The sequence below is a fragment of the Lactuca virosa genome, chromosome 6, assembly GCF_052849685.1.
Source record: "Lactuca virosa cultivar CGN04683 chromosome 6, Lactuca_virosa_CGN04683_v6, whole genome shotgun sequence".
In the NCBI taxonomy this organism is placed as follows: Eukaryota; Viridiplantae; Streptophyta; class Magnoliopsida; order Asterales; family Asteraceae; genus Lactuca; species Lactuca virosa.
The window spans coordinates 81013560-81029154 of record NC_136431.1 but is presented as its reverse complement, the minus strand read 5'-3'; the positions used below and the strand labels follow the sequence as shown (position 1 = coordinate 81029154).

Below are 15595 nucleotides of genomic sequence, written 5' to 3'. Positions count from 1 at the left end.
TATCGAAGCATATCGTATTAGAAATATGAACCTTGGAAGTCAATAAGTATTGATTTCTAGAAGTCCAACTATTTTCTAAATACGTGTCAAAGCTAGTGGGAGCATAAATGTTATGTTGGTATGGATATAATCATCATGTTAGTGGGAGCATGATTATTATTTTGAAGTGTTGAAAGTTAGGAATATTAATTATAGAAAACAAAAGGTTTCACTTTGCAAAGTTACAGGGGTTGAGAAATTGTTTTTCTATAATTAAGGGAGAGAATATTATACTTCGTTTCAAAATATAAAAGATTGGATCGAGAAATTTTAATCAAATTTAGTCAAAGGATATACATGGATGTTATGTTGAAAAGATTCAACATAAAGGAGTTCTATATATGACAATATTATAGCAAGAAACTGGTAAAGTATCACGTTTTTTCATTATGAATCGTGTCCCAAACGCTTCGGGTATAGGATCAATTGCATATGTTGTAATATTCGAACGTTCTAAATTTTCCAAATTCCTAGGGCATTAAGAGGGAAAAAGGACTAGAACCGGATTTGACTAAAATAATTAATCAACTGTCAAGGACGATCTAAGGTTCGCCAAGGATTGGTCACTTGTGGGCAGTTAGAAGTATAGTAACGAATGGACCATAATGACATTATTATAATTAGATATGATTCTATTAATAATGAGTTGTCATATGGAAAATATGGAAATGTTAACATATTGGGAGTTGGACGTTAAGAATCTATGTCTATATAAGAAACTTTTATGCAAGAAGGATGTTCAAAGGAATGTACTTTGAATGTGAGACTTCATATCTATGGAATTGCCTTGTAATAATCTCCAATAGAGTATTTTGTAATATCATTGGCAAATTCTTGGTGGCTTTGGTGCTGTGACATTACAAAAGGATCGTTGCATAAAATGTTAGAATCTAACATATTCTAATAGTGGCAAGAATTTGGTATTCTTACACTTATAAGGATTAGGAGTTGTGAAATGAGTATCGTTGGAAATGTGTTCAACCGATCTATTTCACAAAGTAAGGACCATAGGTAAACAGAGTGTACATGCTTGGAGCATGGGACAAATGTTGTTATAATTCAAGTAATAAGTTGATTATCCGAAACATTATACAATGAATAATGTGTAATCAATATGGTGAGTAAATAAAAGGTGTTTTATTTATACTCAAAATTTTGAGGCCATATTGGATTCGATTATTCTTGTGTTTCACTTTGCATGTTTTGACTTCCCGAATAATAAGATTATTCAAACCATCCACAGTCGATAAATACTTTGGAAGTAGGTATTGAAGCTAGACTGTCGTGAATTGGTTTGTAGACTGTCTAAAGTGTATTAGACATAGCAAAAGTTTGCTACAACGTTCATGAGTGCTTATGAATTAAGATTTGAGCATTGGATTAAACCCACGCTCACTTGAATCACTTCATGGATTTTATCACGGGTGATTAGTGAGACGATAACATCTTATATTCTTAAAACCGAGACGTGTGAGTTGTAGTTTGCAAGTCGGTTGCACATTGATAATATGTAAACGCACCAGTAACTTGGTGTTATAAAACATATTGTTGTGTGTGATTTTATGAGTAGGTACAAGCGAGAATTTGAGTCGAAGTTTATCCATTCCTTTTACCCAATGTCGGATAAAACCGATATCTATGGGCCCCTCGATGATTTAGTGATGACACCCCTAAGCGCTTGGCCAAGCCGGGACTAAGTTGATGTGTTCAATTGTAGTCCGTTGTCAGTCGTCATAAATCGGAAATCGGGAAACAACACATGAACAGAGAGTATGATTAAATCCATGTCTCAGCTCATACGATATCTAGAATAGAGGAATATATGATCCCTTATCTAAAGGTCGCGTTACTGATGAGATCAGAGTTGACAACGGATTTTGAAAGCTACGATTGCTGATCAGGTTCTAAAGTCATATGCGAAATAGTTATTAGAATTATCCAAGTGGGAGACTGTTGGATTAGGTGTCTAAGCCCATAACTATTTTGGTATGTACTTGACCCGATTATGAGCATGGTCCTTTTGGGTTTCCTTCACCATAGCAACTGATAGGATGAATTAAGGAGAAAGAGGATTGATTATGATTTATTAATATATTATGTGAATAATATATTAAAAGAGAAATCATATTGTTTAATTAATATTAGTCAAGAATTAATTAAGAATTAATTTTGTGGCTAAAAGAGATTAATTAAATAAAGGGGGCTGATATTGCAATTATATGATAGTTGCAAATTGGGCTATGGATTCCTAATGAAAAGGGCATTGGACGAAATCTATGGAAAGCCCATATGATTTTCGTCCAAGGGCTTTCTAGAGGGACTCCATGGGTTGCTTAAGGTCTAAGCAGAGAATTAGGGTTTCACCTGAAACCCTAGCAGCCCCCACAACTATATAAGGACCCCTAAGGCTCCCAAAAACGTGTCCAACCTTCTAAGAGAAACCCTAGGACGTTTTTGGTACCTTCTCCCTCTCTCCTTGTTCATCTTGTTGCTTATGGTGTTTGTGAATCCATTAGAGGTGCAACACTTAAGCCACTAAGCTTTCAGAAGTCGAGATCTAGAAGGATTTTGATTGTTATTGCTACATAACAATCAAGGTAAAGTTTCTAACCCTAATCTTATGTCAATTTCGATAATAGTATGTTAGATCTAGGGTTTATGCTTTGGTATTCAATGTTATTGTGTTCATAGCAGAAAAACCTAGATCAAAGCAATTAGGGTTGCATGAACACCATAGGAATGATGTTATGCTCATAACCCATCACCTTTACCATCCGAGTAAAGTGAATGTAGTAGCGGATGCATTGAGCCGCAAGTCAGTCGGGTCTTCAGCTGGGGAGACGTGTATGAGGATATCTGTTGATTCCCCGCTGTTGAGTTTGATCAGAGAGGCTCAGGCAGAGGGAGTTCAGAAAAAGAACTGGAAACAGCAGAGGATCAGGGGTGAGATTGACAGGTTTGTCACTGATAGTCGAGGGTTGTTGACCCGGTGTGGTTGGGCTTGGGTTCCAGTTTCTGGTGGGATCAGGCAGACAGTGTTGGAGGAGGCTCATAAGTCTCACTTTTCTATACACCCAGGAGCCACCAAGATGTATCGGGATTTAAGATTGAGCTACTGGTGGCCGTGTATGAAGAGGTAGATAGCCTGGTATGTCGAGAGGTGCTTGACATGCAGGATGATCAAGGGCGAGCATCAGAGGCAACATGGCAAGCTGTAGCCTTTGGAGGTTCCTATTTGGAAGTGGGAACAGATCACCATGGATTTTATCACCAAGTTGTCGAAGACGGCCAGGGGATTTGATGTTATTGGGTTATCGTGGATTGATTGACCAAGAGTGCCCACTTTTTGGCCATCTGAGAGAGCTCTTCGGCCGAAAAGTTGGCCGATGTGTATGCCCGGGAGATTGTTGATCATCATGGGGTTTCGGTCTCCATTGTTTCAGACCGAGATGTTCGGTTCACTCCCGGTTCTGGCAGAAGTTCCACGAGGAACTGGGCATGAGGTTACATTTCAGTACTGCTTATCATCCACAGACCGACGGTCAGCGTGAGCAGACCATCCAAACCCTCGAGGATATGTTGTGGGCATGTGTTATTGATTTCGGTGGGAGTTGGGATTCCTACCTACCTCTTGTAGAGTTCTCCTATAACACAGTTATCACTCCAGCATCGGTGCCCCACCATTTAAGCTCTTATATGGTCGGAGATGTCGTACCCCGGTTTGTTGGGGAAAGGTTGGTCATAGGAGAGGTCGGAGATGAAGGTCCTGCGCAACAAGGAGGTAGCTTTGGTAAAGGATCAGTGGCAGCATCAGAGAGGCTCCGAGTAGACCTGGGAGCCGGAGGCTGAGATGAGGGAGCATTATCCTGAGTTATTTCACTGCAACAGACTTCGAGGACAAAGTCTAAGTCAAGTGGGGGAGAATTGTAACATCCTTCTTTGAGGTACTTTCATTATTAACCCTAAAATTGAATTATATTGCATTTTGGTCCCTAAGCAAAGAGGGCCCTAGTGGCATTTTTGTAATTTGGGTGTTGGGGAGTACGCCATGCGTACTTGTGTACGCTGAGCGTACTAGGGTGCGCCCTAGTACACTAAGCGTACATTTGTACGCAAGGCGTACGTTCCAAGCATGCAAACACTAATTTTTAGGGGTTGGCTCATATTTAAACCCCATTATAGCCTCATTTCCCCTCACATCATCAACATTCATTCTCTTAAAACGTTTTTGCAACCCTAATCCACCTTGTGAAGCATTTCTAAGCTTAAGTGTGTGTGTTTTGTTATTTTGAAGAAGAAGGAAGGAAGTAGATACCATCTTGGAGGAGTGAAGCTCTTTAGATCCAGAATCACATCACCTTTAGGCATCATGTGGACGTATAAAGTCCTAAACTTGGTGAAGTTTCATTTAGATCTTGTGTTGGGTTGGTTTTCGGTCCTTTTGTCCCAAATGGGGAGATTCATGAACATAGCATGTTCTTGACCCATTAAGTTGTCCTTTCAGACCTTAGGAAGGGTCTTAAGTCATAAAAATGGGGTCTAAATGGTTGGTTTTGCTCCATGCATTCTATAGAAGGTCTTAATGGATTAAGAAGTTGAGTTAAGGACTTAATGGACATGCAAAGTCATAAAGTTGGAAACTTTATGACTCCTAGGAGTATTTTAGCCATGGATCTGAAAAATGGACGTGAGAGCTTAAGCCATTAAGTTCTTATTTAGAGTTTGGGAAATCAGGGAGTACGCCCCGCGTACCCGGAGTACGCCTCACGTACGAGGTCAACCACCCCGATGGTGGTCAACGCTCGAGTACGCCCAGCGTACATTTGGAGTATGCCCCGCGTACACACTCTGTGTTGACTCAACTGGGTTGACTCAGTTGACTTTGAATTTGACCAGTTTGACTTTGACTTTGACCAAGGGGTATTTTGAGTATTTTGAATGGTGATTGAGAATTGGTCATTGGATGAACAGGTGACGGTTAGAGCTGAGATTCAGATTCGGGACCTCATCAGCTATTGTTCGACAGTGAGGTGAGTTTTCTTTACTATACTTACGGGTCGAAGGCACCAAGGCTGGCCCTTTGGATTGATATCATGTTTTACCGAATCTTGCTATGTTATAGTGATTTGTTAGATCTGTTTCCTATTATATAGGATGTTGTTATGCTATAGTGATATGTTATATCGGTATCATGGTATATGGAATGTTAGCATGCGTGGTGATTTGTAAATATGCATGTTGTCTGATGACTGATATATGTTTATCTGTTATGTGTATGTCGACATGTTGTGGTTGGTCGGGTTGAGGTGGTCCTTCCTTGTGCTGAAGGCCAAGATACCTAAGGCGGTCTGGATAGACTGTAGGCCCTACGAGGCGGTCCAGTTAGGCCGAAGGCCCGGCGAGTGGTCCGGATAGGCTGTTGGCCCAGCGAGGCGGTCCAGTTATGCCGAAGGCTCGGGAGCGGTCCAGATAGGCTGAAGGCCCTGCGAGGCGGTCCAGTCCGGATGAAGGCTCGGGAGCGGTCCAGATAGGCTGAAGGCCCTGCGAGGCGGTCCAGTCCGGATGAAGGCTCGGTTATGCATGTTGTATTTGATATGTTGTATGTGGTGGTACTTTGGGGGAACTCACTAAGCTTTGACTTATGGTTTTTAGTTATTGTTTCAGGTACTACTGATGATCGCAGGAAGGCGAAGACTTTACCGTACACATCCTCTGTTTTATGTACTTTTCATCTATGGTAGACTTTGATATGGAACAATACTTTTTAAACAATGATTTTGTAAACGTTCTATGATTTGGGGTTGTTTTAAAAAGTTTAAATTTGTTGTGATTTTTATGGATGTTACATATATCTTCAGATCTATAGGCTAGTGTTTATTTCAAAGTTTATTTACATAAATATTCACAGTTTAAATTTTACTTACTTTATTCAAAAGTAGATAAAATCACATATGTGTATGATGCTTATTTCATCTCATATTTCATAAGTAAATAAAAAATACATAAAAAATTACAGCTTAATACAGTCAATTCACAACTTAATATAGTCAATTAAAAACTTAATACAGTCAGTTCACAGCTTAATACAATTAATATATAGTTTGATGTAGTCAGTTCATAACTTAATACAATCAATTTACAATTAACATACAAAATCCACAGCTTAATACAATAAATTCATAGTTTAATACAAAAAAATTATACATTCACAACTATATTCTAAACTTAAGACTTACATTTCAAGACTCTAATTCACAATTTAATAAAGTAGTTTAGGACTCTCATGCACACTATTCACAGATTAAAAACATACTTAATTTTATTGAAGAATTTCATCAAACACTTTATATGCACAGTAACAAATCTAAGATTCAAACTCACGTGTGACCAAATTCAATGAGACAGAAAATTAAAGATGTTAGAAAATATTGGTTATCGGGTCTTTTTGTCATTCAAAACAAACAGGTCACAAATTCTTAGGCTTTTTAGAACGACATAAAAGATTTTAAAAATAAAAAAGGTTCAACAAACTGAATAAGGAATGCTCAAAACCGTTTAATTATTATGTAATTATGACGTCATTTGATTTTTTTGAACTTGTCTTATCGATTTAACATCGACCCGATAAAATGACCGATTCTCAAGTCATTGATAGGATAAGCTACTATGATATAAAGTATTTTAAATTTATATAACCAAATTACTTATATGAATGCAATAACATGATTATTTTTATTTTTCCATAAATCAATATAAAATTTATAAAATTTAGTAGATTAATATAATACCAATCTCCGAATTATAATATAAAACTACTATTTATTTATTGTATTTATTAAATTTTAAATAATAAAAACTGAAAAAAAAATCAACCAAATATATAGAGTTGGAGAATGACATAATCGCAGGATGACACGATGCAATTGGTGTATTTGTTTTTTAAAAAGCAATTTAAAATTAATATCTTTATAGAAAAAGATAAAAGTCATAAAGCTAGGATATATAGCCATAGAGGAGGCAAATAGATCAACCCTACAAAAAATATACTGCACAATTTCATAGGTTTTGACTTTTACTTATAATAACAATAATAGCTTTATATTTATTATTTACTTTTCATATTTATTATTTACATCAAACCAAATACCAAATGGCTTCTAGCCGAGCGGTATCCGGTGTTTTCTTTTTTCTTTGAGGTTGATGGTTCAAGTCCCGTCGTAGACATAAGTGAATTTAAAGTGTAGTTTAGAAATATGTTAGATTTTCCGTTTAAAAAAAAATAAAAAAAATCAAACCAAATACATTTTTTTTTATCATAAGGACAACGAGACTGAGGAAGATGGAGACGCAATTGTTCGACAAAAGTGAACTTACCAGGTCTGAAGTTCGATGAAGATGACGACGCTGTGGTTAGGTGGAAATCCAAATCGATGAAAATGATAGAGGTTTCAAGATGAACAGAACACAAGCCCTAGCACCGTCCACATCGTCTCTCGACCCTCCTGGCTCCATCAAACGACGGTGGAACAACCATCAACCATCAATAGAAGACGAGTTTTCATATTTTATCTTTAGATCTGAGCACAAAACAACTACTTTAGCTTCGAATCTACAAGTTTGCTCTGGTGAAGTCGGCTACCAAAAAACAATGGACGAAGCATGAACCACAGATCTGAGAGAAAGTGAAGACGAAGCAGATCAGGAAGGAGATGGTTGTGGTGGATCCTCACTAGAACTTCATAGATCTACAATAGGAAATCGCAGATCTAGAGACGAATACTGTAGATCTGAGCCAGAAATCACAGATCTGGAATCGACTAAAGCTTGTACATCTGATGACGGTAGTTTACTGGTGGAAGGAGGGGGCAACGGTTCACCGGAGATGCAACATAGAAGAGGTAACGGCAGTTCCAGATCTGAAATCTGGCGTCGACGGTGGTGAGGTCGCCATCGGCGGTGGTGGCGGCGGTGAGGTCGCAGTCGGCGGTGGTGGCTGTCGTGGTGTTCATAGAAAGTGGTTTAAGGAGATAAGAGAGTTTTTTTTTGTTCTTGGCTAATTATCAAATAATCTTATCTAATCAAAAGTTATGGAACGCGTTTTACACAAAGACCATTATCCCCTTTGTCTCTTTTTATTTATAAATTTTTTTTAAAAATCAAAAGATTGGGAAATACAAAACTAACCTTAATTATAAGTTAAATAAGTGGTTTTTAGAGTTCTTAATCTTTTATAAATCTTTTCTCTCTCTCTCTCTCTCTCTCTATATATATATATATATATATATATATATATATATATATATATATATATATATATATATATATATATATATATATATATATATATATGCACACGGTCAACAGGTCTACAGTCATCCAACTTTCTAAAATTACATTTTTAGCCCATATTTTAATTTTTATTACAAATTTGGTCCAAATTTTACACTTTTGGCACCAATTTCAATTTTTTTTTTAAAAACGTCATCATAAATTTTATTTCGAATATGTTTTTTTGCTGTATTAAATTATATTTATACAAAACAAATTCACGTAAAAAAACTTATTTTTTCTATGTAAATATGTTTTTTTTTAAAAACATCTTTGTATGCAAAATACCTATATAAAAACTTTTTTTTTAAAAAAATATATTTTTGTATGCAAAATACTTATTTATAAAACCATATTTTTATTCTAATTATCTATTTATAAAAACGTAGTTATGTAAAATTGCGTGAAATACACTTATGTAACGTGTTTTACATAAGTGTATTTCACACAATTCTAAATAAGTACGTTTTTAGAAATAGGTATTTAGAACAAAAAAAATGTTTTTATAAATAAATATTTTGCGTAGAAAAATGTTTTTTTTTAAAAAAAATTTATGTAGGTATTTTGCATACAAAAATGTTAAAAAAACGTTTTTATATAGAAAAAAGAACGTTTTTTATGTGAAAGTATGTTTTTTTTTGTACAAATTCGATTTTGTACAGCAAAAAAAACATATTCGAAACAAAATTTTGAAAAAGAAGAAGTAAAAAATAAAATTTAGGATGAATTTGTGAAAAATAAAATAAAATCTAGGCCAAAAGTGTAAATTTTGGACCAAATTTGTAATAGAATTTAAAATTTGGGCAAAAAGTATAATTTTTGAAAGTTTATGACCTGTCAACCGGGTAAAATGGTCAAATTGAATATAATTCCTGGTTTTTGGGAGTTAATCGAATAAAAAAAATTATAAGAACTAAATCGATTCTATCTCAAATTCTCAACAACATTTCACTTGAAATTAAATTTGGGTTTTTTTCTAATAAACTAACAAGCTCGTAAAATAAACTGTGAAAGATATAACTTTTACAAAATAAATATATTACTAAATAAAAAGTTACGAGACAAACTATTTCCTATAGATATGTGAAGTAGGGAAATACTACATATTTTCCTGAAGTTCATTTTCAATGTTTTTATTTTTTAAATGTTGTGTAATTATTGTGACTTCAAAATTCAGTTAATATACAAAATATAATCATATTTTTGTTTTAGTAGCCTCTCTCCCTTTCTTGATTTTGTTCTTAAATACTTTTTAGTTTATGATTTCTCATTTTTCTCTACCGTTTATCTTCGTCGTAGATATGTAGGAACGAGTCATCCTTCCCACCATCTCTAATGCCACACATGGTTGATCTACTGGTACCTGAAATATTGCAACACAAAAATATAACAATTTCAATATAATATTCTTGAGTAAAAGAGGTTGTTTTCAAATGACCGATCATTCATAGAGAAGTTACAAAAATGGTATTACAATTTATTAATTCAACTGATATAGGATGTTTGGAATTGGGATGCAATATATATATAGTGTTATTGTGGTAATATGTGAGAAGTGACCTGTAAGAGTAAGTATCCAAATACATGAACTATAGAAAAATAGAAGTACTTGTATGATCATTAAAATCAAATTTGGAGGGTGTAAGTGTGAAACTTACAAAGTGACCAGCTTCAAGAATCCAATAAAAGTGTAAATTTTTGTAAGACTTGGTGAACCCTTTTGTCATTTATCATATCCACAATATATTGGAGTTCTATCAAGACTCAAGAATGTCTTTAGCCCTTCCCACCTATGTCATCAAAGAAAACTCAAAGGTAAATAGTAATTTCATATTGAATAAAGATCATGAAAAAAAAAGCAATCAAATGCATAGGAATAATAAGTCAACATAGCCATTACACACATAGAAACACCACAAATCCCACAATTGCTAATGGAGTGCATTGGAGGAAGGCCAACCTGTTTGCTTCGATCAAGCCATTGCCGCCTATCCTTGAAACATCCTTCAGAAGAGGACCCCATGATACCTAATATTTCCAATTTCAAAAGTTTTTGAAAATTTAAAATCATTTTTGATATATTCTAGAGGTTCATATTTGTTCAAACAAGCTAAAAAGAGAAAGTAAAGTACCACATAATCTTCAGGTGAGATCCAACTATCTCCCAATGCAATACCTGAAGATAAATCATTAAATCCATTAAAAAAAGAGTTACCAAACGTTATTTTTAGACAAACCTGTGAGAATAGGTCCAAAAACATCATATGAGACTTATATCGAGTAGTCGCCCATTAATGGCCCACTTTGTGCGTGTTCACAAGGAATCCAATCTATGTTCGAATTAAAATTAAACTACCCCACACCACACAGTTCACATTGACTTTTTGAATAAATGTATCTAATAGCTTTTATGTGCATTTATATTTATGCTTTTGTCCAAAATCACTGAGTTTCTAAAAGCAGTAATGCTCTTCTTGGTAATTTCACAAGAAAGATGGTAAGTTTGCATTGAATACTAGATACGTCGGTTAAAAAAAGCAATCTTCTTGGTAAGTTCCCATCAAAATATAGCAAAACAAGTAGATATTTTTACGAAATCCTGATTAAAACTGGCGTGTATACCTCCAAGAATGAGCTTTAACTTCTTATCTTCAATGGCCTTGAGAACAGACAATCCAAGAGTGACTGCATATTTGCCACCATAAGACTCTCCCACTATATAAAGAGGACTCTTTTGAAGGGTTTCATTTGTATTAAAGATTTCAATCAATAATGTCGTTAAATCAATGGCAGCCTCCTCATCAGTTTTCACCAATAACGTTTTGTCTTCAACATAACTGTATCCACTCCCAACTGGATTATCCTAATGTCCCACCAAAAATTATCAAAAAATATCATTAGAGTTCAATAAAAATTCTTTAATATAAGCGTTTCTACTAAAAAAATTCACATACCACAAATAATAGATCTGCCTTCTTTAGCCATGTAGAGTTTCTTGGCTTCAAGAAAGAGTTTAATGGACCCACCTCTTCAAAATTTCCAGTCCCAACTCCTGACGCACCCTATAAAACCCACACGAAAATCACGAACACATTTTTGAAGAATAAAACTTGTTTTCTTGCATTTGTATAAATATAAGTACTTACAGGTCCACCTTGTAACCAAAGAATTATAGGCCATGGGTTGTTTGAATCTTGAGTTCTATAAGGACTTTTGTAATACCACCAGAATATATGAGCTTCTGTGTTTAAAAACACCACAAAACAACACACGAGAATGTCAAAAGATCGAATTTTGGAAAATGGGATATCTAAGGAGAATGGAATCATGGAAGCTTACTAGGTCTAACTTCGACGTAACCCCATTGTTCTGATCCATCTGACGTCCCTGCAGCCATGGCGAATCCTCCACGGAAAAGGAAGAAGAGCACAGCTGAAAAAAGTGTTAAAGCAACAAGGTGGAATTTTGTCATTGGCAGAAAAGCTAAAAGAATCGCAACTAAATTGTGATATCATAGATAGATGTGTAACTGTTTATTTATATATAAAAAAGAAAAAGAAAAAAAACACTTTCAATGATTGTCGACATAATGGGTATCTTAATTTAAGTATACATAAAAACAGCAAAGGAAAAAAAAAAAAAACCGTCGACCACCGGTTGCAAGTGCATTAACTTTATATATATATATATATATATATATATATATATATATATATATATATATATATATATATATATATATATATATATATATATATATATATATATATAAAAGTTAATTCATTGTCATATCATTATTTTATTTTTTATCTGATATGATTTTGTTATTATTTTTAAATACATTAAAATCCATAAAATTTAATGAAACATTTATTTTAACCATAAAAAGTTTGATTTTCCTTTCATCCATTTAACACCAACTTAACATTGACTTTAATTTATTGATTGCCGAATATAGATTTTATCTCATCGAGCACTTCCACCAAAGTATGCATTATGCCACAATATATTGAATTTTATAGAGTTTAATGGATTATCATATCATAATTTACTTTTTATACAACTTTACCATTTTTCCGACGTTGCATTGACCTATATAAAAATTCAATGAAACATTTATTTTAAACTTAAAAAAAGGTTTTAGTTTCTCCACATTTCCATTGAACAATAACTTGACATCCTAATATAATTATGTGTAATCCATTGAAGTGTAACACTTCAAAAATCATAGAAATTTAAATTTTTTAAAATCAACCATTTACCAATCATTATTTACAAAAGAGTCATTGTTTCAAAAGTATTATTCAAAATCAGAGTTTTCCCAAGATCCCATAACACAAAACAGGAAGATGTGCACGATCACGTCTTCACTTTCCCGCGATCATCCAAAGTATCTGAAACAATAAACTGAAACTGTAAACCAAAGTTTAGTGAGTTCCCCCAAAGTACCAACACACAACATATAACAGCATATACTGGGTCCACAACTAACAGACCAGATTACCCTTGAGTCCACAGTATGAGTCTAGCTTGCCCCTTCAGGCCCACAACTCTTATCTGGCTTGCTCCCGAGCCCATAGCATAAGTTTGGCTTGCCCTACAGGCCAGCAACTAACATATAACATGTCGACAGTACTACCTCAACCCAACCATAATATGTCGACATATACATAACATATAACATATATCCGGCAACAGATAAATATATAACTAGTCATCAGACAAACAGGCAGACCTACAGATCACTACTGCATACCACATTCTATTTACCAGGATACCGATCTAACTGATCACTATAACATAGCAACATCCTCTAAACCAGGATACATAATCTAGTGGGTCGGCATTGGTGCCTTCGACCCATAAGTATAGTGAGGAAAACTCACCTCTCAGTGTAACATCCCAAAATTCAAGACCAAAAATTTAATTTTTAATTAAATAATTATAAAACCAATAGTATGAAAACATCCATAATGTCATCCCATTTCAAAACCAATATCTCAATAATCAAAACATGTCATAATAAAACAACATCAGCGTATAACTCCCAAAGATCTCATGTGCGAAAATCATGGTGTGATGCGCTGCGATCATGTCGACTCCTTTCCTTTCGAAGAAGAAGTACCTGAAACCAAAACAGAAAACTGTAAGCACGAAGCTTAGTGAGTTCCCACATCACACCACATACCATACAATAAACATATTGCCTAGCATATTCGGGTGCTGGCCTACCCCTTCGGTCTCTTTCAACCGGTAACTGCCTAGCATATCAGGGTGCTGGCCTACCCCTTCGGTCTCTTTCAACCGGTATACGCCTAGCATATTAGGGTGATGGCCTACCCCTTCGGTCTCTTTCAGCCGGTTACGGGGACTATTTCACCCCTACCACTACCACATAATATCCTAGCACATACACCTAAATCACATACTGCCTAGCATATCTGGGTGCTAACCTACCCCTTCGATCCTTTCGACCGGTTACGGGGACTATTTCACCCCTACCACTACCATGCAATAACATAGCATACAAGCACATAAATCTCAACAGATAGTGACATACCAGACAATTATCATAAAGACAATTATCTCTACTGTAACAACTACTAGTGGACCGACAATGGTGCCTTCGACCCACTCATACCGGGAAGGTAACTCACCACAACTGTGTGCCAAAATCGTGCTCCTCGGATGGCTCAGGACTCCTCTCCCTAAAGCATAATAAGTCCCCTAGTTAGTTATTGGGTCCAAGTATAACTCTCTTATGGCCCAACTTCTAATTCATGTCCCAAGGCAAGGTCCCCTAGTCCTTGCCCTAATGGGCCTTTTCCCCAAGGTCCAATCCATAATCAATTTAAGGCCCAAGTCCATTACTTTAAGCTTTAAAGCCTAATAAGGCCCAATACCATAAATCTCAGTCCTAGGCCCAGAGGCCTTACTCCACAGTGGGCCATGAATCCCAACAAATCCAGGCCATAAAACCACATTAACCATTTTGTATGCGTACGCGCAGCGTACCTGGGACGTACACGAGGCATACGCTGGCCTTCACCAGAAGCGGAAAATTGACCCAGTACGCGCAGCGTACTGGCCAGTTTCCTTAGAACTCCTTTTGTGACTTAATCCGTTAACTCCTCACATCCAAAACATAGATCCAGGTCTTTTAAGACGTCCTAAACCATAAAGTTACAAACTTTATGTCTTTGCATGCATGGATGGGGGTTAAGACATGACTTAAGTCCTTAAACACACTTTGTAACCATCTAAGACTTGCATGGTTGTAGCTTAACCATCAAGGTCTGATTTTTATGACTCTAAATGCTTCCAAGAGCTCAAAAGGACAGCTCTTATGGGCTGGAACTACCATAACACAAGAAACCTCAAATATGTAGTCAAAATATCACATAAAACACCCCAAAACTACAACTAAGCATGCAATGGTCAAGTTTGAAGCTTGATACCTCAAATGAGTCAGAAAAAGGTGTTAATCTCCTGGATCTACAAGCTCTCTTCAAGTCCTTGCTCCTTCTTCAAACTCCTTGATCTTCAAAACCCCAAAACAACACCAAAATTCTCAAAGTAAGCTCAAGATACATGCAATGGAGTTAGGGTTCGAGTTGGGCACTGAGAGAACAAGGGAGTCTGAGAGGATAAGGGTTTGGAGGGTTATAAGTTGTTTAAATAGGGTGCAAACCCTAAAATTTAGGGTTTGCATCTGATCACCCTACTCCCAACATACGCATGGGTACGCCCAACGTATGCATCGGGGTTCCTCGATCTGCGCCTCATATGTGTATGTTGTGTGTACACCCTGTACGCCCAGCGTACGCTCCGTCCCAAAAATCCCAACATTCATAATTAAAATTGAATAAAAAGTAACGTAATACCTGATATATCCCGGACGTTACACTCAGTCTACAAAGATATCTGGCAGAACACAACTCCGAACGACAACTCAACTGGACACCTAAGCACCAAATAATGACAGATCTCAAGTACCACTCAATTTTCCTAAAATACCCTCAGGTCAAACTTGGTCAAAGGTCAAAGTCAACAAACCATCTTAGTTAACCCAGTCGAGTACGCGGGGCGTACTCGATGGTTAACTAGGAAACATGGGTTTGGTCGCGTACACGCAACGTACCAATTGGTACGCCCAACGTACAAAGCTGAACTTCTTGTTAATACACTAAGTGTTTAATACTTGATCTTTTACGTCTAAATTGCAGAT

At 35.9% G+C, this 15595-nt stretch overlaps 1 pseudogene across 1 annotated transcript; it reads right to left on the bottom strand.

The window, feature by feature from the left end:
- Positions 1-9522: 9522 nt before the first annotated feature.
- LOC145120758 (serine carboxypeptidase-like 51) lies at positions 9523-11901 on the bottom strand (annotated as a pseudogene). The gene is made up of 8 exons (XR_013714350.1): positions 11707-11901; positions 11514-11608; positions 11322-11429; positions 10990-11230; positions 10500-10543; positions 10328-10395; positions 10026-10157; positions 9523-9730 (listed from the first exon to the last, which is right to left on the bottom strand). The product of XR_013714350.1 is annotated as a serine carboxypeptidase-like 51 (transcript).
- Positions 11902-15595: the final 3694 nt, after the last annotated feature.